Here is a 24,511-nt window from a genome sequence, read left to right as displayed (position 1 = left end):
TTGATAATATGCTCTTGAGAATTCAATAGAAATCCATGTTCTCGTGTGAACATGGACTTCTATTGAAATTCTCCAGGGCATACTATCAAGCCCATTATCGCCGTTTTAGCTGCAGTTTTCTGCCACTAAACCAGCGATAATTGTAACACCGTTCTTGATAATATGCCCCCAAATGCCTCTGTAAGCTGATGTCAGAGCACTTTACATTTAGCAGATTAAAAAAACAATTGAGCCACGTCATTGCTCTATATATGCATTGTGATGCTAGAATGCACAGCTTAACGAAAAAAAACGCTAGCAAGCTACCTTGGCTTTGGAGATAAGTTATGATTGTAGGGTGTTGCTTAAATCTCAATGTGTTTTTTCCTTGGTTACGCTGTTTCGTATAATTTTCGCCTGTGAAATACTGGTGTGAGTAGGAAATGTCTTGGGGGAATAGTGTGCCACAACCACAAGACAGTCTGTCTTCGACAAGAAACTTCCATCAATATACAGCCTGACTTCTGCACATACATTTTTTTGCAGTTTTATATATCTCAAATTTGAACCAAAAGTATTGAATCGCTTTACAAGAGCACCAGTTACCTTACACAAGGACACATTATTTTTTTTTCTGAGGCACGAGAAGATTAAGTTATTTGTCCAGAATCACAAGATATGGTGCCAACACCCAGACTTGAGCCTAGTTCCCCAGTTCCAAGGTCCGCAGCTCTGGCCGCAGCACTATATCCTTTCCCCAGCATACAGTTTTTGCATGAGATCCTGGCAAGTGCACTTCACATAATTTTGTAAACATTACACACAAAGTGTAAGAAAAAAATTGTAATTTCGCTCACCCCTAGAAGGTCGAGGTCATTAATTTATAGGGCCCGCCTGCGACAGCATATGCACTGCATGCACTCTGCTTGCGGGAGATATTGTATGCAACATGGGACTCAGAGCCGTCCATTCCATAACATTTGTTGGCTTCATTCTCATTCTTATTTGCTGCCTTCTAATGGGCCAGGATGTGCTGCTTCACTTCCTCTTCTTTTGGCTGGAGCATGGACCTGCTTCTGATTGCTTCAGCTTGATTGCTGTCCTTCTCCTGATCCACCTGTAATTGAAGTGCTGCTTTTATTTTGTTTCTTCCCTGTTGTCCTTGTTTAACCTTTTGCCATTTGTAGCTATGTGTTACTATTCAAATCACATTTTAAAGAAGCCCTATTCTCCTTTGAAATGGAAGTTTTTTGTGACAATAGGTGTTATCCCCTGCCAAATGTATTTTCACAAGGACATGGACATGGGAACAATTGCTTTCTTTTTATGATCAGATTGTTTGCCAAATTTCATTTGCCTGTTTTCTTTTTCATGCATGGGGAGATTAACTTATTTGCTCAGAATCACAGGGGTGTTGTGCCAAGACCTAAAAAGCATTGGCAAAGCTAAAAGTTCGGCCTTTGAGACTATAGGCTGTGCCATTGCATTTTGCTCATGCTGTACGGCATTGCCGACTTTGGTAATGATTTGTAGCCGTGTCACATAGTAGCATGGTCACTGTGCAAAATGGCTAAAATTAGTAATAAAATCGGGCTATGATGCATTCAGCGTTAATGCACATAAAAAAAGTGCATTGGCCCCAGATGCGTCATAGCACGTTTCCAATTTGTTTTAGCCACACTGCAAAACTTTTATGCTGCTGTACAGCATGGCTACAAAGCCAATAGCACTCACAGTCACACAGGCGAGACCTATTGGATTTGCCAATGCTATTTTTAAAAGAGCACAAGAAGAATTCCTAAAACATAGCATTAGCTCAGGAGGCCCAGTGAGATGTGCAACACCTTCAGTTCTTCCAGGATTTTTAGCCAACAGCACAAAAACCTCAGTTAATTGTTGGGAGGTGAAGTCATTACAGATTTGGAAGCAAATGTAATGGTTCAGTACAGGCCATGTGTTCAGTTTATAAGTGGCGGCTCCTCCGCACTGGCAGAGGAATGTCGCCGCACTGCCTGACTCAGTGCATTGTTTTATTTTGCGTTTGCCAGCTCTTAGCCAGCGGTGTTGAGAGGGGCTGTGCCTAGGCATGGGAGGGGGAGGAGGAGGAGGAGTGCTACATGCACTCCATTTCCCAAGTGCGCATGTGTTTTCTAACACCACCCACGCAACCTCACCTGCCCTACCACCCTTTGTTTATGGCGGCCGCCACTGCAGTTTATTATGTTACACACTTATGGATATAAGTATTAAAATGCACATGAAAAACCTAGGTTGGATAAACTCCTGTCTAATGTTTGATTCTGAGGCAATACACAAAGCAGAGCTCTCAATGAGACTCAATCGAAGAAGAGGTAATAAAGGCAGGGACACAGAATTCTCATGTTATCCATATATGAGTATCTTATCTAGTCAAATACTTTTCTTGCACTCTGCAACATACAGACCTGATTTTATAATGGAATACACTGGACTACAGGATCCTGATGTGTCATATGACTGGTGTGAAATAGTGGGTGCAAATTGTACACCTACACTTTGTGACTCTCCAGGCCTTCTGCTATGTGACTAATGTACTAATCACTCGGTTTACAAAATGGATATTCAAGGTGAGTCACAGAAGCTCCAGCCTCATGCATATTATTAACTAGGCAGGTTGCAAGTTGTAGTTTGTGTTTGTCTCCAACAGGCTGCAGAAGCAAGCAAGGATGGAGGCCTGAAAAGGACAGCAAACCTCCCTCCCTGATTCATATTCCCTGCATGTCAATATGTTTTTAGGCAGCCTATGCCACTTAAAGGGATAGATACTACATTTTTTATATGTCTTACAGGGGAGACATGGAGGCATGCAGTGGTCTCCTGGTCCATTGTCTGCCAGCACCCCCCAAGGTTGTTCCCAAAGTGGACTTTATGTCACGGAGGCAGGATCCCCATAGTTGTCAAGTGTTAAGGTCGATAAGTGGCTAGCTGCTGTAGTCTTAACATTTTGTTTACATTCTGGGACTTGAAATCCTGGCTTTCTACTGGGATAAAGAAGACTACAAGTCCCAGAATGAACAGAAGAACATGGACTCCAGCAGCCGGTCACTCGTGGACCTGAGAAACTTGGCAGAACTGCTTCCCATTTGCTTATCAGTTACAATTGCAACTCACAATAAGGAAGGGAAGACCCCCTCCATGCCTCCTCTAGTTGGTATTCATAAAGAGCCACAGACATCCTTTTGTGATCCGGAAAGACTTTTCTGACTCACAGAAGGGTTTAGTTAATTGAAAAACACTCTTTTACTGTCGCACACCCTGTGGTTTTTTGATTTGCAGAATCTGTGATAGCAAATGTGTGGTGTAGATGAGACCCACAGTCTGGCTAAGCTAATCAAGTGTAGACCTGAGAAAAGTGACAGCTCGGGGAACATGTGGATATGTAAATAGGGATTAACTGAAAGGTTATAATAATAAATAATAATAATCCACATTTGTAAAGCGCACAATCACCCGCTAGGGTCTCTAGGCGCTGCTGGCCGTCGGGAAGATTAAGCAAGCTATTGCCCAGAGTCACATGGTGCTGGGCTAATCTGCCGCCGGTGCCGGGGATCAAACCGTGAGCCCCAGATTAACATAATAATACATGTGTTTATTTAAACATATATGTCCATAAAGACAAACAATGCCAAAGCACACTTTATATTATACTTGGGGAAATGGGAGTCTGTGTTTGCTTGTATATGTGCTTGCTTGGAATATTTTTTTGACTGCTGGTCCCAGTTGCATGCATGTTGTTGTTTTACCCTACTTGTTCCCTCTCCCTGACTATTTATAAGCACTCTGATATTCTCTTGGGTCATGTTTGCACTATATATATATATAACTCTATAATTAAATTAATATAAAATTACTCAGTATATTTGTGCATGCATTTAAAATTAATAAAACAGAGCAAAGAGTGACGCCTTAACAAGATAATACATTAAAAAACACAACCTAGTCGGACTTTAACTTATGTGTAATTGTAGTCAAATATTCATGCAACCAAAAAAAGCAGAGCAACTTCAATTAAACTTTATCAGATTGTAGGTCCAATAGACTTTTAAAAGCCCATAGAACAGCTTAGGTCCCCCTTAATAAATGGAAAGTTATTTTAGCCCTGTTGCATTGTAGACTGTTAAAATGGCATTGGGTGTGCTAAATTGTTGAGCCTATGTAATTGATACATACAACTAGACTAATTAGTGACCCTACTCAGACTATGTTGATTATTTTCTCCCCATCCAACTTAATAAAAGCTGACAGCACACATTGGGACTAGGCACATTCCATAGTTAGTCAGCTATGCCTGGGTTCTCCTTAACCTTGTAGGAGTGGGTCAGAGATTTGTTATGCTCAATAAAATGTGTACGGGCTGTAAAGGACACGACAAACAACTGCTGTTAACATGGTAAATATGAGTTTACGTGTCCCTGCATACCAAATGCTGTTGGTTATACAGCCAGGACTTGTTTAATGCATGGCACTTTGCCTCTAAATCCTTTGGGAAAAACGTAATTACCCAAATTATTATGCTCCTTGTAAAAAGTCAGAATGCCGTCAGTCAGAGTGAAGTTAGCCAATGAATGAAGTTTGCCAACCCACTGCCACACGATGTAGTGAGTGGAAGACAAATGTGAATTACACTTTAACAGACCAATAGATGAAGAGGGCTGACTGAAAGCCCCTATAAATATGTATATTATGCAAATGCTTTTAGCAAAATCAAGAGGTCTTGGCTAATGCTAGTCCTAAAATGCCAGGCCTGGCTGAAGGTATCATATGCATCTGGCTTCAATGCACAGCTCCATGGGGGCACACAAAAAGACTTGGTTGCATACATGTATCACTGATCCAGGCACTGGTGCCCAACCTCCCTAGCATACATTGTAACTAATCCCCCTTGAAACACCAGAATGAACTGGAAGGTCCTCAAACGTATCCAACATTGAAAATGAAAGGTATACTTACTATATAATACATTTTGGCTACATGCGTTTGAAGTTCACTTCCCACATTTGTAATATTCGTGTCTAACAGTGCCATTCGAGCACATTGGAGCAAGGGACAAGAGTTTACATTGTCATACCAGAAAGGGGAGTATACACATGACTCAGGGTCACCCTGAAAGAGGGAGTAGTGCCAGTATTGGAATGTATTTCACAATTTTCACACATAACCTATTCATTAAAAGTGGGTATCTTGCTCTGAAGTTCCAACAATCTCTAAAATCGTTGTGAAGTCTCTCTTATGCTGTCTGCTGACCCTACCTTGCCTCCCTCACAATTTGTTATACATATTCATCCCTTGTAAGAGTTATTGTTTACATCAGGAGGCAATAAATGCTGTTATGTATAGCACTCCCTGTTAAGTAAATGAATGCAGTAATGAAGTAAATTCAAGAATTTATTCAGCAAGTTAATCCTTCGACGGAGCAGCCTTCCCTCAGTCCTTCTCTCCGACTTGCTGCATCAACGAATGCAAGTTGTCAGGTGAGAACAACCGAAGGTTGGAATGCCCCATTAAACAATAACAAGACAGTATGGACAGTATGACAAATGCACTCCTCGTGCTACAGCACCAGGTAACTTAGGGACAGATGTATCAAAGGGTTTTGCTCATTCTGTGTCAATGGGGAAATATGTTGATACATATGGCCCTTACACCTTAAAGAAACATAACACTCCCCATCACCAATTAAGGTTCCAAGCAGAAGGAACAGCCCCTAATTGGGGTAGAGGGAGTCATAAATCGTCATAACTGCCTGCTGGCATGGGCAATATTGCCATCACCACCCTCACCCAAAACAAGCAGTGCAGAAGTAAGAGATGTGGCCTTCATCAGGAACGCTAAAATCTCTCAAGTTACCTGGTTCCATGCTTGTCCTTACCAGTGCTTTTTCTTTCTTTGTTTTCTATTATCTATATAGCTCTGTTTAAGGAAGCAAATAAGACTATAAATCACAAAATGGAAAGAAAAATCCTGGTGTTCATGTGGCACTTATGCATGGGCCTTGGAAAATGTAAAGCTCTGAGCCCTGCATCAGTCGGTTTAGAGAAAAATAGTTCCTCTGCTCCATCACACAGCTTCAGCTTCCTCTCCACAAAAGATGTTGCCAAAAACAGGGCTTTCTTGGCTCCACCCCTTCCTTCACTGCAAGGGGAAGCCAATCAACTACAGAAACGTACAAAAAATAAACTGTCTTACATTCCCCAAAGCAATGGGACTTGTGGAGCCGGGACAGCCATGCCTGCATCCAACAGCTGCTTCTGTAGAGAAGCAGCTGGAGCTGTGCTGCATCACAGTGGAACTCTTTTGCATAGAATCTTTGCTTATGCTGTGAGTGAGTTGCAGGCAGGTGGGGGTGGTACACCAGAAAGATGGGGATCTAGCAGCTACAGTATGGTCTATGAGCAGGCCTTTAACAGTAGTTATAGCCCACATAGAAACCATCATGACAGTTGTGTAACAAAAGCCCCGGCGGTGTGGTCGGGGGCTGAACTTCGGTGGCCCCCTCCAGCACTGGCAGGTCCCTGGCCAGAAAGCTACAGTCTGGGTTCGGAGCATGGGTGGGGGGGGGCACCTGCATGTACTTTGCAGGGGGATCCCCTCAAGTTTCGTTATGCCACTGCATCATGACTGGCTTCGCTGCTCCCATTGATGTACTTCCCGTAGTACATTGTGTTGGCTTACCTGTATTATCGTGTAGAACAGGGGTCTCCAAACCGGTCCTTGAGGGCCGGATCCATGAAAGATTTTTAAAATAACTACATGTATCTCAATGGGGATATCCAAAAAATCTGGCATGGATCCGGCGCTCAAGGACCGGTTTGGAGACCCCTGGTGTAGAATGTCCCACTGCTCATAATACTGCTATTCAACATTAACATTGCATAACCGCCCACTGACTACTATTTTCATGTACAGTGCTTAATTTATAAAAGAATAAATGCCGGGGTCCATGGTTTTGCTCAGAAGCCAGCGGCCTGCGCAATTCAAGGTCATGGTGCCGAATGCTAAAGCTGCGTAGTCTGATTCCACCCTTTAATCCTCTGAGACACTCCTTACCTTTGTCTCACTCATATAGGTTATTCTTCACCCCTGCTCTCTCCCTATTTTGGTTCACAGTTTTATCATCTTTCTATACCTCCTTCCTTCCCCCTGTTGTGTATTTCTCACTCTTGCTCCAAGTCAAAGTCTGATGAGGAAAAATAAGCTCTTGTACCCAGAAGGGAGCACCGGCGGGCTCCACCTGCAACCAGCAGCTCAAATTAAGCACTGCTTATGTTATGTAGTATTTCTGCCCCTGCAAAAAGCATCCGGTCCTATGTTTGTAAACACTGCATTAGAAAGTGGAGACGTTAGACAATGTAGACTGATTTATATTTAGCTGACATTGCTGCACATCCACTTAGCCTCCAAGGATATTGAAAATACTTTTAAAGTGTTTTTTGGGATTCTAACATAAACTCACCTTTAGAAATGTTACTATGAAGAACTCAAAAGTGAAGCTGCATTCCTTTATTAATTTAGTTTTTTTTATTAAGAAAAATTATAAAATATGTTTATATTTAGATACTGTTTGTCTTCCTATGTAAGAGAACTCTGGTAACAACTTTTCGTTTATACAGCTCTTCAACTCGCACTTACGCCATTTGTAAGCACTTTAAAAAGCTTGTGTTACAATTAACCAATTTAATGGCACGCAATTTCCCAGCCTCAAAGGAATGGAAGGCTGGGCTGGCCTTGCTAGAATTCAAAGTCGTAGCTTTCAGATCACTGTGACGTCAACTGCGACCATGTCACTCACTGAGGGGAGACACAGGCTCTAAACTGACAATAAATGCAGAATCTACTTTGGGATCCATTGACTGTATTCTCATGTCTAGATCTACGTTTACAAGATGTGTGAAGGTATGTGTAATAGACCAACACTCTGTCTCAATTATATCCAATTTCCAAACCCAACACAACTCCAGATTTTCATACTGGGTAAGGGCCTTTCTCAATGCCCCAGTGTACAATGATCTATATTCTGTAGCTCACAATTCAAATTTGCTCTAACAGGGATGATACAGCAAATATTTGTAATTGCATTTATATAGTGCTTACTACCCCTGATAAGGCGCCAAAGCACTCTTTCGGCGAGTAGCATGCCACTCCAGACACCAAAAAGGTTTAGTGGTGAATTTTTTAGTGAAATCTGAAATTAATTTGAGCGGTGGACATGTCAGTCTGTTATTTGGATTGAAAAGGATAGTGAAGGGATAGAAGAGAGAAGGGTTTATTTGAACTGACACTGAGAACAAGATCATGAAATTGTAGAAAACTGGAAAGATGTCATTTACGAATCCAAAACTAAATAGCCATATCTTCTAGGTGTTTTGAGAGGAGATACTGTGCCTGTCATAGTCCAAGTACCACTTTACGTCGTTTACAAATAGGAGGTGGCAGGAGCAGAGTCCTTCTAACCTTCTCAGGTATTCTGGGCTTCCCACTTAGGTGTTGTAGGAAACCAGAGGGGGGTTGAGCACTCACTGTCAGTGATTAACACCCATATGCATTTGGCAGGTGATAGAGTTAATCTAAACCTCCTACATGAAGAAAGTGTTGCATGGTATACACACTACTGATGGATGTCTAGGAAACCTTACCCAATAAAGCTGATAGCTGTACACAACCTTTATTAAGGTAGAGTCAATTTACCCTCTTTGTTACAGTCTTGTACTCCTTAGGCCTGTCCTTCAATCTTCAGACTCTTGCATTTTCCCCAAATGTTGCCTCACTGAAGCTCATGACCCACAATAGGGCTTTCTGATGCCATGAACTTGACCACCTTTTTGTCTGTGATACATGGGGCTGTAAACAATATTTTCTCAAATGTACAGTTTAATTACATATATGTCACTGAAGAGTGAACTCCACACATAGGCCTACTGAAGGCCTATGTGTAGGTCCATGTAATATGCACTACACTTCAACTATTTGAAGTATGTGTTCCAAATATGGACACTCCGAAGTACATGCCTGAAGATCCTCATAAGTATATTTCCCTGAATAAAAGTGGTTACATGGATTTCTGCATCCCCAGTGGCAAAGGTCAGGTTAGACTTAATAGTGACCCCTAAATAGACTAAGGCACAAGATGCAGAAATCTTAGGTGGCCCCATTATATTTACCAGGAAGGGGAGTTGTTAGTCATATTATATCATATTACATTACACCACTGCCATGAAACCACCACAAATATCAACTTCGGTAGACTTTCCCAAAACGGGGGCCTCGTGAAGCCTGTGGTCCAATCCTCCACCCCTGGCATGTGTTCAATGTTGGAGTTTTCCGCAGCATTTGCCACATGCTTGGGTTCTTAGAAGCCAAACCCTGTGATCCAAAAATGTACTCCCCTCATCAGTACCTCCCCAAATCAGATACCCTAAATTGTGTGCCCCATATTTATATTTTAGTTAGATGTAATAAAAACCTCAAGCTTCCTGAAGCATTTATTCGAAACCTAATCCTATAGAAAATGGTAGCCCTTGCTGCTGAGGATGTTGTTAGGCTGCTCTTCCACTGGACACTTCAGCATCACAACGTCCGTCAAGGAAAAGAAAGAGCACTTGCCTCTTCTCCAAGCCCACCTTCTGATGACCTGGATGTGAATTGGAACCCAGCTGAGACCTGACATGATAGATGCAGAAAAATGAAGGGACAGAAAATGTAAAAAGCTAAAACAAAATGTAAAGGCATGTTTAATCCTCCTTGTCCTTCTGAACTAGCATGTTTGTTTTGAGGGTGCTGCAAACCCCTCCCGAGTCCCCACAACCCTATTCCCCGCCCCCATATACCAGATATATCTTCAAGTGGCAAAACGCCGGCCCCACCACTATAAGGTTGTGCTCCCTAAAACCAATGCCACAAACATGAATTCTTTAAAGACTGTGTATACCACAAAACAATAGAAATACTTAATCAGTAATATACGGCATCTACAGGGTAACATACCGACAGGAGTGCTAGTGAAAGCAAAATAAACTTCTGTGCTTATGAAACGAAACGTATCTTTTTCTTCTGCAACCTCGTCGTAGGAGCACGAGCACACAGCCAATAAACAGACCCCGAGAGTGACGGAGAGGCCAGCGTAGGGAGCAGAGCTGGAAGGAAGCACGAGGTTTCTGATGCTGGAGGTGGGTGGAACCAGATGCAAACATGACTAATATTAGTCAGCAGCTCGCTCACCGACGTGTTTGCAGCACAGACTGAACTGAAAACATTCTTTATATAGAAGTGAGCGAACCCCTTCAGGAGGGAGCTTGTAACGCCGCTCAGTTCTGCACACAGTTGTAATACACAACCACAACTTCGTCCGAAGGGAAATGGCACAGCCTTCTTCAATTGGTGTTTTGATAACCTTTACTGGAACTATTAGAAATTGACTTTCCAGTCATAGTCTGAGAAAATACAAAGTTTCTGATGTGCCTACTTCCCAGTTAAATAAACTGGATATGTTTTTCTAGAAAGTGGACTTTGTGAGCAATTGAGAGAAAATGATAATTGCATCAGGAGAAATAAGCTGTGAAAGCACACCCGCCACTCGCATACGAAGAATGGTACAAGGCTTTGTGAGCATAAAAGTAAGGCATATCCAAAACCGCATGAAAAGCCAAAGATTTAGTCATCAAACACAACAAACTACAAAAGGCATAAAAAAGAGAAGGTACAGGAGCCTCCAACATAGGCCCAAAAAGATTTTCAAGTTATCCCCATCCTAAATGTATATTTCGGGAATGTAAATGAAATGTTTTTACATAATCAGGTGCAATTCTGAAAGTATGGTATGAATGTGCGCCGCCTGTGCTCGACACCCCCTGACTAATCAATGTCGGGATTCTCCCACATGTCCAGAATCAAGCGAGTTAAGAGGTCTCTACTAAAAGCCAGAGTGCAGTTGCACCTTGCCACTTCTACCCTCTTAGTTGTAACACTTTACACTGCTTTGGCCATGTGGGGATGCAAAGAAAACGCCCATAAGCAGGAAGATACAGCTCTTTAGCTTTAGAAGTTGCCCCGAGAGAGCTGCACACCATTTTCATAAGGTGATATACATACATGATTCCCTGCTTAAGAGAAATAATGCCCCTGGTAATGTCATGGGAACAATGTAGGCTCCTGTGGTCCCCTTTTCAATGCTCCCCTTTTGATGCACAGACTGAGCAGAGACATGGCCTGACTGAATTTATAAAGGCCTCTTACCAAATTTTTGAAAGCGGGCTGCGTTTTGTCATGTTCTGCCACTGGTCGCAGGTTGGTATCTGCCTATGGGCACTGAACCAAACCAGGGTGCATTGGAACATTTAATTGGTGTCTTTTCAGGAGTAAATATGGAGATGCTGGCAAATGGAGGGGTACCCTGCATAGAGTATGCTCCACAAAGTACAATTAAAATGCAGTTTCCTTGGCCATATTTCCACATCCATCCGTCCTTATGTTTTTAGAGGCATTGTAAAATCTCCTTATTTCAAGAGATGCTTTTTTCAAATATTGTGATAAGAATAATTATCCACAACACAAATGATATTTTCTTGTTTGCGTGACGCTCAATGAAACAGTTGTCTCCCAATCAGTGCCACCCGTACACACGTGACTTTCAAGAGTCACATCATACTTCTCCAGATCACAAGACTACTAAGGATCGAAATGGGCACATGCTAGCCTAGTGATAGCCCACATGATTTGCCTAACCATGTTGTGATGCCTTCCTGTTTCATTTTGAATCGTACATGGTAATGTTGATGAATCTGAAGAAGGGCATATATTTGATACAGAATTGCCGCAGAGTAGAAACATGTTGGTGTGCAAGCGTAACCTTCCATAGCCAAGCATATCCAATTAGCTGATTCAACACTTCACCCAGTTTTTTAAAGGTTCAGCATCTGGGTGAATATTTTAGGCTATTCAGAGTCATATTGACAGGAAGGCAATATGGAAAAACTGCACAAAAAATGGCAATGTCCCATGCACCACCTCCTGGCACTCCTGCCTCATTCAGAGTGGTGGGAATGTGGTTCACCTGATAGAGACGTTGACAGCGCTACTAAAGGGAGCTCCCATAAAGACATCTCCCTGCCAGTAGAAATGGTGTCAGTGAGGTCACCCTACTTAAGGCAGCTCCTCTGACACCACTCCCACCAGTGTCTGATCTGCCAGGGCCCAACTTGGCAACTGTGGTGACCACCGGCAAAACAAATTCCAGTCGAGCACACATGCACTGAGAAAAAACTCCTCGTACGTAGGGGGCATCAGTCATATTATTTGCAATGGAGGATCTGCCTTTGTTAACAATATAAGTAACAGTAGGTCAGCCATGGCTTCGCGGACTTGCGCTTGCTATAGACCGAGACAACTTACCTGGGAGTGTAACCTTCTAAGGAGGAGAACTGCAGAGAGAAGAATGAATATCCTCTGTGCATTTCTCAGTATACAAGGCGCCCGTTTTTAGGCGGGAATAGCTCATCAAGTCCTCAGTTTCACTTTGCTTTATGGGACTTCGGAAGGAAACACAAATGCAAATGAGTCTCTAAAGGCTGACATTGAGCTATTTTGGTAGGATTAGGGAAATACGGCCTTGGCATGGTTAGCAGGCAAGTATTTCCTATGCTGAAGATGGGGAGGTGTGGCACACAGAGGTTTGTGAGGGATGTCTGTCATGAGAGTCCTTGTGCAGAAGATGGGAATTAAAAAACAATACAGTATCGATCATTTTACAGATGTGAAGGTAAGAAGACACGTGCACATCCGTGCGTAGGGAGAAGAAATTGTCATGCAGTCGTAGTAACTCTGTGAATTTCAGTAAATGTTCTGCCACTGTGCCAGAGCCCACTCGTTAATATCAGGATCTGCTCCTTCAACCCACCCCTAACTCATTTCGGTGAGTACCTGCACTTCATGTTCTCCTATTTAAAAATCTAAGCACATTTACTTCGAAGGAACTGAATAGTTGAATGAAATCTGGGTTTCCTGTTAGCCCCACTGTTAATGTCAAGGGACCCAAATAGCCACTGCTGCAGCACCCACACCTCGAGTGGAATCTCAAAGATTGATGCCCCCATCTCTGCCCTTCAATGCCACCATATCAAGTGGGGCCCCCTCAAACCCTGAGGCTTCGATCCTGAACTTTCATAGGCATGCAGACAATAATTCAAGCCATACGCCCTTTACTGGCAGCAGTCTTTCTTCACTTTTGACCATCAAAACTTAGACTGTAACACAGAAGCACATGGAATGCATAGCTCTCCCATGACTCTGGGTGAGGGCTTGCGGATTAATTGCTGGTTGCTGCTCGCAACTAATCACAGAAAATTCACTGAGATATATTAATGCCATCCCCTCAGCATTTCCATTTCACAGACATTCATATCGAATTAGGATATATATGATGCACTAAAGTGTCAATAGAGATAAAAGAAAGATTGCAGGATCTCTTCCAACATGCACACAAATTTCAGCTTTGCTTGACAACCTCTGTGAGTCCAACAGGCACAAGAAGATCAATTCTGCTAAGAAACAATGCAGCATTAGAGAAGATTAGTGCCAACTCTCACTTGTGACACTCAACAGTGCAAGTCATCCAGGCCACCGTGACTACCCCATAAAGAAACACTAGTGCTCAAGCAGACTAACTTTGTTCAAAAGCAATACATTATTAGCCTAGATTAGTGCAGACACTCACAACTGGCTCAAATCCACCCAGCAATCATGAAAGCCCCATACACAAACACGGTAGGTCTCAACCACAGCATTTATGCACTGGTATAGAGAGCATTTAAATACCCATCAACTTATGTTACTAAAAGCACTAGAACATGAGGGAAATATGTCCTCTTGCAAGGAAACCCTGAAATGTTGATAAAATGCGTCCTTACAAGCCTCAATATGAAAGATAACCTTGAAGCAAGGTATAATGCATTCCAGTTAGATCTCACCATGAGAAAGATTTTCAGTATCCAAGGGGGTGGCAGACTCTTTCTTGTCATTCCACTCAGAAATGTCACTATCTTCTTCTACAGCCATGATGATTCAGGGCAATGATCACTATCTGCTGACCTTCAATGACATTTTTCAGAACCTAAAAAAGTGAATACTTACCACTGTGAAAATCCCCTCAGCCCATAAACAGCTGTCACCCCCAGGTGACGCCCACCCTGTACTGTTGCTTTCCCTCAAGCCACTAGCCTCCCAAACCATCTAAACTCAAGGGAAATGCCTTCCACCTCCTAGCAGTGCAGCTGGCCATAATGCAACTGAGGATCCCAGCCCTTTTATAAAAATGTACCTCATTAACACTCCCTCTCCCTTGATGCAGACAACATCTCATGTGAGCCCTACTGCCTCAAGTTTGGCTCACAGAGACATGGTTTAGTGACAGCTACTCTACTTCTCTTGATCTCCTCTTCCCAGACTACAAACCCATTTTGTAGATCTGATAGGGTAATAGAGGAAGAGGGGTTGCCCTAACCCATGCCACTAACCTGATTTGCACTATCATTGCAGAAACAACCTAGTCGCTGTTCGAATACATGTCTACATCAACCCCATGTTCTCTCTCATTACCTCAGTAGTCTACCTCACACAGCCACAATCCCAAACTCCTGTAGGAACTCCTGGACGTTGCAGTCCATTTTTAAAATAAGATCAGTACATTTTATCCAGCCCACAAGAAGCTACATACCGCTCCTACTACTATTCACATTCACCCCCTTTGATCCACCAGAGACCTATGAGATGATGAGCCTGCCTGCCAAAATAAAAGCATCTAACTCACCTATGGAGCCATGGTCAGCTGAGTGCCTCCTCCCTTTAATTGGCTTTGATAAAAAAAAAAAAATGATTCCCTTGGGTCGTGTACAGGAGAAGCTTAGATTTAGCTATAACACAATTGAATATAAACACACAAGCTAAAAGAATAATAAAAATTTGAATTACATAACAATGTATTGAAACAATAAAAAACAATTTACAATTACACTTGAGGAAAATGCTAAAAGACAGTTAAAATTTAACTAATACTGTGTGATTTTGTGACCAGCACAAAATGGGGACAGACAAAACTCAATTGTAAAACATACAAATTGGAAATTACAAAGCGTACATTCACAGTTAATATTTCAACATCCCCTGGTTTTATAACCTCACAATCGTATATACACCGGGGAGGAAAGAGCATGAATAGTACAAAGACTTGCGTCGACGCGTTTCGGTGGTTTTGCGTATTATTGTGTGCCACCTTTATCAAGACTATTATTTCGTTGTCTGTCGTGTTACTGGATCCTTATAGGTGTCCTGTATCATCAGATGGGATTCCTAGTTATTTGGAAGAGATAAAATACTTTCAGGATGAAAGGAGTTGTTCTTATTGGGCGGTTACCATCTTTAGATTTCCTTTGAGTATCCTATCCCTTAAGGATTAGAAAACTTTTTAAAATCTGTCAATCTTCAGACACTTCTATACCACTGCTTATCCGCTGTTCTTGGTTTGTGGCGGAGATGGAGTTCAATGACGGTTTGCTCAAACGACCAGAGCGAGTCTCTCTATAGTAGCGGAAAATAATCTCGCCGTAGAGGGAGTTATGGAGGCGCGGTGGGCTGCCTTTACTTTTCAGAGCGCTGGGGTAATTTCTTAAATTGGTATTCTTGTATCCTCTGCTCTAGCGCTAGCGTCTCGTTGCATCGGGTCTTCGTTTTGGAATGAAAGATTTGATAAAAAAACATTTAAAATACTTCATTGCAAACATCAATTGTGCCTCCCCCTCTAACGCATAGTATCATACCCCTCCTCTAAAGAAAAAGGCAGACCGCAAGATCCTTTTAAATTACAGGTCCAGGTTCAACCTTACTTTTCTCAATAAGGTCCTGGAAAAGAAGATGATGATACAGCTATAAGAGTATGTGGAACTAAACTATCTCTTCTATGACCCTCAACACTATGCATTCTTATGGAACATGGAGGCAGCCCTACCTGATATACGGGAGAAGTGCCTCCTCGCCCGAGAAAAATACATGAGAACAATCCTCGCACTACTTGAACTGTTCATGGCATATGCCTCTATTGACCACACAATATCGTTGGGCAGGCTGGAATATTGGTTGGGACTAGCGGGCCTTCGGTCGAAAAAATGTTCCTCAAATGCAGTCAAAAATTCATGATAAGATCAGTCCATTTTCACCACATTTCCAGAACCCTTCTGTGTTTCCTAAAGATCATGCCTATCCTTGCTGTTGTTCATCATCTATGTAACCTCACGGGTAGGCCCTCGCACAGTATTGGGTATACCTCCAAATGCTTGCATATGACTTGCATATCCTTTAAAAGCTAGTCAACAATACTAACACCACCACCAGCATCACCTTATGCTGGGACCATGTGCTCCACTGGATGGATGAAGGACAGCATCCTCTGAACAGATGGAACCAAGACTGAGAAGATCTGAATGTGAGAAAGTGAACTGTCTCTCTACCCTAATGGAATCAGCACACTACGAAGAGCCGCACCACAAAATATCACAGGTTTCTGATGTTCCTGACATGTTTTCCTCTTCCAATGTATCATCTTCTGCTCGAACATTGCTTCAATCCTCATCTTGTGCTCTGAAATTAACTAAAAAGTTACAAGCAGTGCACTAATACACTCCCAAATAAATATTTAAATTAAGGAATCCGAGATACTCAACTTCTTATACTTGGCAAAGCTGCTTCCAAGCACACTGCTAAGTCGCTCAAGTTGTGGGAGATTGAACAGCAGTCTTCAAATAGCTTATCCCTAAGCTTCCCCTTTACTTTTAACTAATGCTAAGAAAATCATTAGGCAGTTCGTAAATTAAGCTGTAGAATCTATGGGTGTCTTGTTCAGTATGTGTGCTGTACTTATTGTATTTTGTTTCCTGTCGTTGTTGACCCCATGCTGCCCCTTACTTGCTGACAGCTACATTTTGTGATAGGAACATAAGCACAGCACATTCTTACAGCCAGTAAAGGTCTGTGCCTCCACAGGGTGGTGCCATGCCCTGATAACAGATACACATTGCACATATTATCCACTGTGTAAGTGCACCCCTTCTTTAATTATACGCCTGTTTCACACAGTGTAGGCGCTAGTATAGGGTCTCAGAGGAAAGATGCCCTCTTCAGGGGAGATTAAATATCAGGTGCCGTAGAAATAGAATGAACTAGCAAATCGAATATGTTTTCTCTCTCCAGATTCAGGATAAGCCGCTGATCCTCAACAGCCCAATCTGTCCGTGGCACTAAGGTCGTCTGCATGAAGTGTAGGTGAAGCATGGAAGCATGGAAGCATACAAGCATGGAAGCATGGACGTATGCAAGCATGGAAGAAAGCTCTACCAGTTCTAATCAAACACAAGTGTTCACTTTGTAAGGAGCTTTTTACAGGAACCAGTTCTTTTGTGTGAAATACATGCAGCTTTACTTTGATTATAACACCCAGAAAATGAGTGTTAATTGGATAACAGTAGTAATAACCTATTTCTTGTGTCGTGCTGTACCTTACTTGTGTTGTATCTTATCATGCAACAAGTGTCGTGACTCCATCTCGTGACCTACAGATCACCGGATGTCAGTCATGAGTGTTGAACTCATAGAGCCAACCTTATAGCATAATACACAGCATAATCTATAGCAACTGAACCCACAGCCATGTCTTCGCACTGTAGAAACAGATATTCATCAAATTAGTTCTGCAGATTTTATCATGACTAGAAGGATGAAATGTTGAATGAATGTGGCTGGTCTTTGGACCCGTGACCTGCAGTTTGCACACAGACCATAGCAGCTTAACTCGGTAACCCTTCACTGCGCCATGTGTGATGGGATTAACTCATCCACTGCAGGCTCTGATTGTCTGGAACTCATACACATGTTCACCAGCTCAAACAATGTGCCTTAGCTGTAGTCCAGCATTATAAATATTTCTGCTCTGTGGGCCTGGAGTAAGATGGGAGGTCCGGATTTCTCTGACCTCTCCTCTTGCACTCTCTTAACGTGAGGTTTGCTGAGGTTTACAAGTTCAGGTCAGAAAGCAACAATAACAACTATCCGACAGCTTCAGTTAAGGAAGTTCAGCGAAAACGGAAGTGTATGTCTTGCCACCACTTCTGGTCTTATGACAGAGAAATGACTATTTTTAACACGCTTTCTTTGTAAAAACTTCCGTCCTTCGTTGTACTGAAAGTTCTAAACTCAGTAGCAAGTACATGTATGCGGATAATGTACTTTATGCATATTGAGTGATGTAATGTAATGATGTCTTGTAAAGCACATGTATCAACCCGCCATGGGGTATTCTCAGCGCTCTGGACCGCTGGGGAACCCGTCCTGGCTTTCCTTGTGAGCTGGTCCCTGCTGGGTATCTCCAAGGTGAAACCAGGCATCCCCGGCGTATGTGGGGGGCCGTTGGGGAGATGAGGCAAGCTAATGCCCAGAGATGCCGAGCGTGATCTCTGGTTAGAGTAGGCACCGAGGCGAGAATTATCGAGTCCGCTGACCCTGGTCCACGACCCTGCCGCGTCGGGAATTGAACCCTGGTCCCGGGCCGTCCTCTGGTTCCGGGTCTGCCGCCTCTAACCAGTGAGCCACACCACTCCAGGGACAGGATGTAATTTATTGCTCATTTGTGACATAAGGCAACAATTTCAGAGAACATGAAAAGTAACAAATCTTGACAAGTAAAGCCAACTAACATCTACACCTTTCCTCTCATGAATCTTATGAAGTAGGCGACCACATGTACGCGGACGTCATGCAACTCACCTCAAGCTAGATGGCAAGTCTGGCGCCATTCCAGGAACCTGTATGCTCTCCCTCGTTCACCACCTGATGCAGGAAAATGTGCTGTGTATGAATGGACTACAAACCCAGATCCACTTCAAAAGAATGACCAAACTTCACAATCTGTCTCCCACACTACCCTCAATTCAATGCATACCACTTCCCCCACTCTATTATTGAATGACCTGTCCTCCTGGCGCTGTCGCCGCAGCACATTCTACGACTTCTCTCCCTCTTTCAAATCTCCATCGCAACAGGGAGGAAACATCAAACCCGGAGAGCTAAGCTCCATCTTTCTGGATGCCAAGGTGGGGCTATGGAATCACAAGTCACACAGTTCCAGGGCATGCTATGAATCAGATGTTGTTCATACAGTAGATGAGGGTTCTTAATGCTTGCATTTGTTTGTGCGGGTGTGCTTGAGATCCCCTATTCTTGTCAAAGTAAAAAGCACTCTCCACATTTATTGTGTTCAACTTTCTTACATTTTTGCACATCTGAATGCATAGACTGGGGATATCAGTTTGCATAGCTGGTAACACATGTTATGTGTGGCAGCACTGCTTGCACCACAGATCAGTGGTAGGTAGTCTTTCGGTTGTTTAGTATGTCGTCTATGAGTTACTTTGTCTGAGGGCTTGAGGGTTGGATTTTTTTGGTGTACAAAAGGCACAATTGTGATATATTCTGTGCTACTTTAACCAAACGCAACCAAACTTTGCGAAGAGCTGTTGGCGGGGTCCTGTGTGTATGTGAATGATCTGTATCCCATGTGTCAGTCAGTCTTTGAATTCCACATAATCTCCTATCTTACTGCACATTTCTTGTGCTTTGTGGGTGAACTAACACAGTCCATGATAGGAGCCTTTAGTCTTATGCTCATGTGCCATGCAGCTTTTACCACAGACATGCGCATTATGGCCAGAGCATCCTCCTGAGCATCTTTATGTAAAATGACCACTCGCATATCAAGAGACCAGAGAGCCTGCTGAAGACATTTAATGGGCAGATAATTGAAAATGTCCAATGCAGTCACCGTGACCATTCATTAGACAGTCACCTCATGACAAAGATTTTTTTTAAACTATACGTTATATGCAGAGGCATAATGAAACTTAATGGGGCCCCCTGCAAAACACATGGAGGGGGTCCCCGGACCCAGTCAGGGGCTCACAGATTGGGTCTGCCTCCCATGCACAGTGCCATAAGAGGCCCCCTGGAGCTCGCCCCCCCCCCTCCCGCACTACAGGGGCTGCGGGGGCTAATGTTCCGCCACTGAGGTTATTGGCCTGGTTGGTGCCCACCAATCGCATGCACTCAGCTAACAAACTCTGGTGAGAGAGAAGATTCTTCTACTGGCTGTTGATGCCCAGCAGGAAAATTGATCTAAATCGTGCTCATGACCCTCTCACTACTGCAGCCTACTATAATTAAATGCCATATGTAAGTTTTGGGGTTTCCCATGAACCCATGCTTTGCATTCTCGTTGAGAACCAACATTTCAGAGTCAGAAACTTGACTGTTTCGCTGCACTGCCACTGGAATTTCCTAACCACAGCTTTCTGCCCAGAGCTATCAGCCCTTGCTGAGACCCTTTTGGTCCTTTCTCAGGCACTGGCCTGGTCCCACTCATTCTCTGGTGCAGAAGGTATTTTCCCTCTCTGCGCTTGATATCAGATCACAGAGGGGTACACTCATTCGCAGAACAGACTTTACGAGTCATGCTATAGAAGGTTTCATTGGTGTTTGAAGATTGACTGTGTGCTTCAGTTCCCTCAGACATGGGGCCAGACAGCCTTTTATTTCACTGGGCATTTCCCCGGTGGCATAGAGCCATTGGAAGCCGGATTTCGAAGGCCACAGCCACTCCTGGTGCCTCTGCCACTTTTCCCTGCCCCGGCCCCCCATCTTAAATTAACTACAGCAGGCTATGGGAGGTTCACAAGAGAGAGTGTGAGGGAAGGTAGAGAGCAATCAGAAAGAGAGGAGAGAAAAAGAATGGATGTATGGAAAGAGGCAGATTAACCTAGGAAATGAAGAGACAGGGCTGATGTAACCATTTTTACCAGGGCTGATTTTGGACCCCCCCATTCCGCCCCTGTTCAGGGAGATGAATGAAGTCTGAAATCTCAGTAGGTGCGTGTGAAGAGTGAGCTTTCGTTACTTGAATGTAAATCATGGGGAGGGGATACTGAATGCATCAAAGTTGTACCATATATTTGTCATCTGCATTTATTTCCTGTTATGCAGTGGAACTAACTTGCTATGTGCCTATGCGTTGCCAGCTAAATGACTAAGCCCATCAATGCTTACTTCAACCTGGCTTTTCAGTTCAGTTCAGTTCTTTATTTATTTCGGTGGTTTTTAGGACCCTTGCTCTGCAGGCATTTGGCATTATTTGTGGAAAAGTTGGACGAAATATGTCTGCTTGCCATTCTCCATCAACTGGTTTTCCACCACCTGTTTCTTGCAAATGTTCTATATTGAAGAACCCTTATATAGTTCCCCATTTCCCAAACACTAGGGCCACCCTAAGGTGCTTTACAAATTCCCAGTTAAATCTTACAATAAGTCTTATTTCAGTCAATGTTATAAATGTAGGTGTTCCATTAGCACAAGATGGTCATGTCGTATTGTTGACTGTTAAGGTGTGTTTTTAATATCTTGACAGCATTTCACAGGCGAAGCTGAAACTAGTTGTACGGAATCTCTTGAGTAAGGCAGCAGAGTGACCTTGTATGGAAGCTCCAGAAATGTAGCTGCTTCCACATGCCAATCAAAGTGACTTCATAAAAGTATTACCACTTTAGCAATGAAAAATGGGCAAGATACACAGCAAATACTTGTTAGGGGAACAGGTTCGTATACAGTGGATAGGGTTAAGAATTAAAATACACTTTAATTGAACACATCCAGAGTCGGGTATCAGGAAATTATTCAAATAGCTCCTGATCTATGAGTATTTGGTTAATATCTGTGGTAGGCAGAATAAAAATGGTGACTTGCTTTTATTGTAGCGCCTAAACCGGAGCTTTACCATTTCTAAGCGTTCTAATCAGAAGGTGGCGTAATTATCCAATTCAATGGCATTAAATTCATCAACTTGGTAAAAATGATAGGCTGCGTGGTCATGCCAGGCATTTGAACTTAAGATCATGTGAGGAGCGTGTGCAGTCACGTGACTGGCCGTTGGTAAAGGTTGCCTAGGTACAGGCTGTCGATTTGGGTTACAAGAGAGATCTGGCGCAATGTGTTGAACGTGGCTGGCAGTGTCACTTCTTGTTTTGTGACACTTGAAAGAAGCCATTGAGGGCAACAAGCAATGTGCAGTTACGTTGCAGTTCAATTGTTTATTTGTCCAGGATCACACAATTAGGAGAAATGGTGGGAAAGCTGGGCTTTCAGCCCAGGGTTCCTGGGCTCTAGCATTTACATTTGAAATAATGGGTCACATCTCTTGATTTATGCATGCATGTGTACAATGTTTTGCGTCTCCGGGTTATCCTCAATTTTGTGGTGTATTGCAAATGAATATGAAGCACTCATGTAGGCTGATTGCAAAAAATAATATATTTTATCATTTTAAAATAATCATTGTGGAAAATGGAAACTTTGGCGTTTTTATGTTAAGTGCAAAACTTTAGTCTTAGTAATCCAATTGTTAACTGTATTTTAATTTGAATAATGTTAATGTTCTTCATATTGGGTAAAGGAGGTAGTCCAAATAAATAAAAACGGGATTTGACAGACTAATAAAATACTTACTTGCAAACCCATGATAAACTAACCTAATTTAGCATTAGAGTGGGACTAGGAGTTCAGGGACATTAGGTCACATAGGTCAATAGTTAACATTCGAACAGATTAGAGTGATGCTACACTTGAAATCCACCATTGCTCTGGTTCAAGGGCTGCCTTGTGATGACAATGAGACTTTCTGTGCACTTGAGAAATCTTCAGGGCAGGAACAGAAGACGACTATAGGCCAAAGCAAGTAGCACGACAGGGGCCACCCTTCCTCCTAAGCCTTTCACCTATGCCTAGAGACCGCCCGCTAGAAGGCTCCAGACTTCCCCTAAGATCACCAGCCCATGGTGATGTTTTGAGATGTGCTCTTTCAGCCCTTAGCACTGCTCCCATACAGCCAGATCTAGATGTCACCCACCCGTCATATGTAAAGCGGGTGTGTTAAACGTAATTTTATGTACAAAGTGGTAATCTGACATAATACTATTGATTACATTAAGCTGCAGTAAAAGAGTCTAATTTCGTTGTAAATGTTATGATCAAGAGCCTATTCCTGCAAATAGTCTAAACCACTGGCGGTTGCTCTGGGTAGCATTCCAATCCATCATTTTTCGCCCACTGTCTCTTTCTAGATAGAAATCCTCCTTAAACAAATCAGTACTGAGCCTGCTCCTCATAGGAGCACGCCATCCAGAATTGCAAGGCGAGGTCCACTCCTGGTGGGACCACAAGCGAACCCAGACTGGCTTTGGTCTTGTTTGGCGTTGTCAGTGAGGTATGGCTTAGATCCTGTGCCCACTGCTTCCCTGGCACTGTAATGTGACTGATTTCCACATTCATTTACAGTGGGTTTTTTGTGTGTTTTTTTTTTTTTTTTAATATTCAGCACTTTGAAAAAAGTTATATATTCATAAACAAAATAAAGTGCGTATTGCAACCAAGGCATTTACAGCCAGATTCATGAAGGTAAAATCGGCTTGCAAAGGGCCAGATTCTGCGGATCTGGCCCTTTGCAAGCGCTTTTATTGCATTTGGATTCATCATCCCAAATGCAATATTCGCAAAATCTGAAATCGCTAAATTGCAAAGAATTGCATTTAAGGAATCTCTATTTGAGATTCCTTAAATGCAATTCATGAACCATTTTAGAATTCGCAATTTTTGGCCGCTATTTACCACGAAAGTCTGACTTCGGGGTAAATAGCGAAAACTTAGAAAAATGCACTTTAGTGCATTTTTCTAAGTTGGATGTTATACACAACATGTTCTTTGGACATGTGTGTGCGCAACACCAGTGTAAATCACCATTTCAGGGGTGCTACAGGGTGTCCTTTGGACACCCTGGCACCCTTGAAATCACTTCCTTATTTGCGATTCGCTAATTGCTAATCGCAAATAAGGATTGACTCCCCATTCATTCCTATGGGCCTTTGGCCCATAGGAATGAATGGGGAGTCATTCCTTATTTGCGATTAGCAATTAGCGAATCCCAAATAAGGAAGATGTAGAAATCGCTATAAATTTTGCGATTTCTACATGCATCCCGTTTTGAGAGTCTTTAATAGCGATTCCTTAATAATCGCTATTAAGGACTCGCAAAAGAGGAGCATGATGAATCTGGGGGTTAATGTTTTGCTATTTTCTGGTCTTCTGTTAATTGTCCTCGAGATTGTTTTTGGGAAAGAGAGGATTTACAGGGGACTTTATTTTATCAAGGATTTTAAAACGTTGTATCCTTCTGCTCATACTAGGTCTCTTCATATTTTTCTAAGCACAGTAATTAAAATTGTTTTTAAATGTGTGCTGTTTTTCTGCTGCCACAAATGTGGCATCGAACTCTCCACAAGAAAGGCAGTCTTGAATCTGATGCGCATGCTGAGGTTTCTGTGAACTATGACAAAGTACTGAACACATTTCTCCTCTCTTTCTC

The sequence above is a fragment of the Lissotriton vulgaris genome, chromosome 8 (genome assembly GCF_964263255.1).
Source record: "Lissotriton vulgaris chromosome 8, aLisVul1.2, whole genome shotgun sequence".
Lineage (NCBI taxonomy): Eukaryota > Metazoa > Chordata > Amphibia > Caudata > Salamandridae > Lissotriton > Lissotriton vulgaris.
This window is presented reverse-complemented; position numbering follows the sequence as displayed.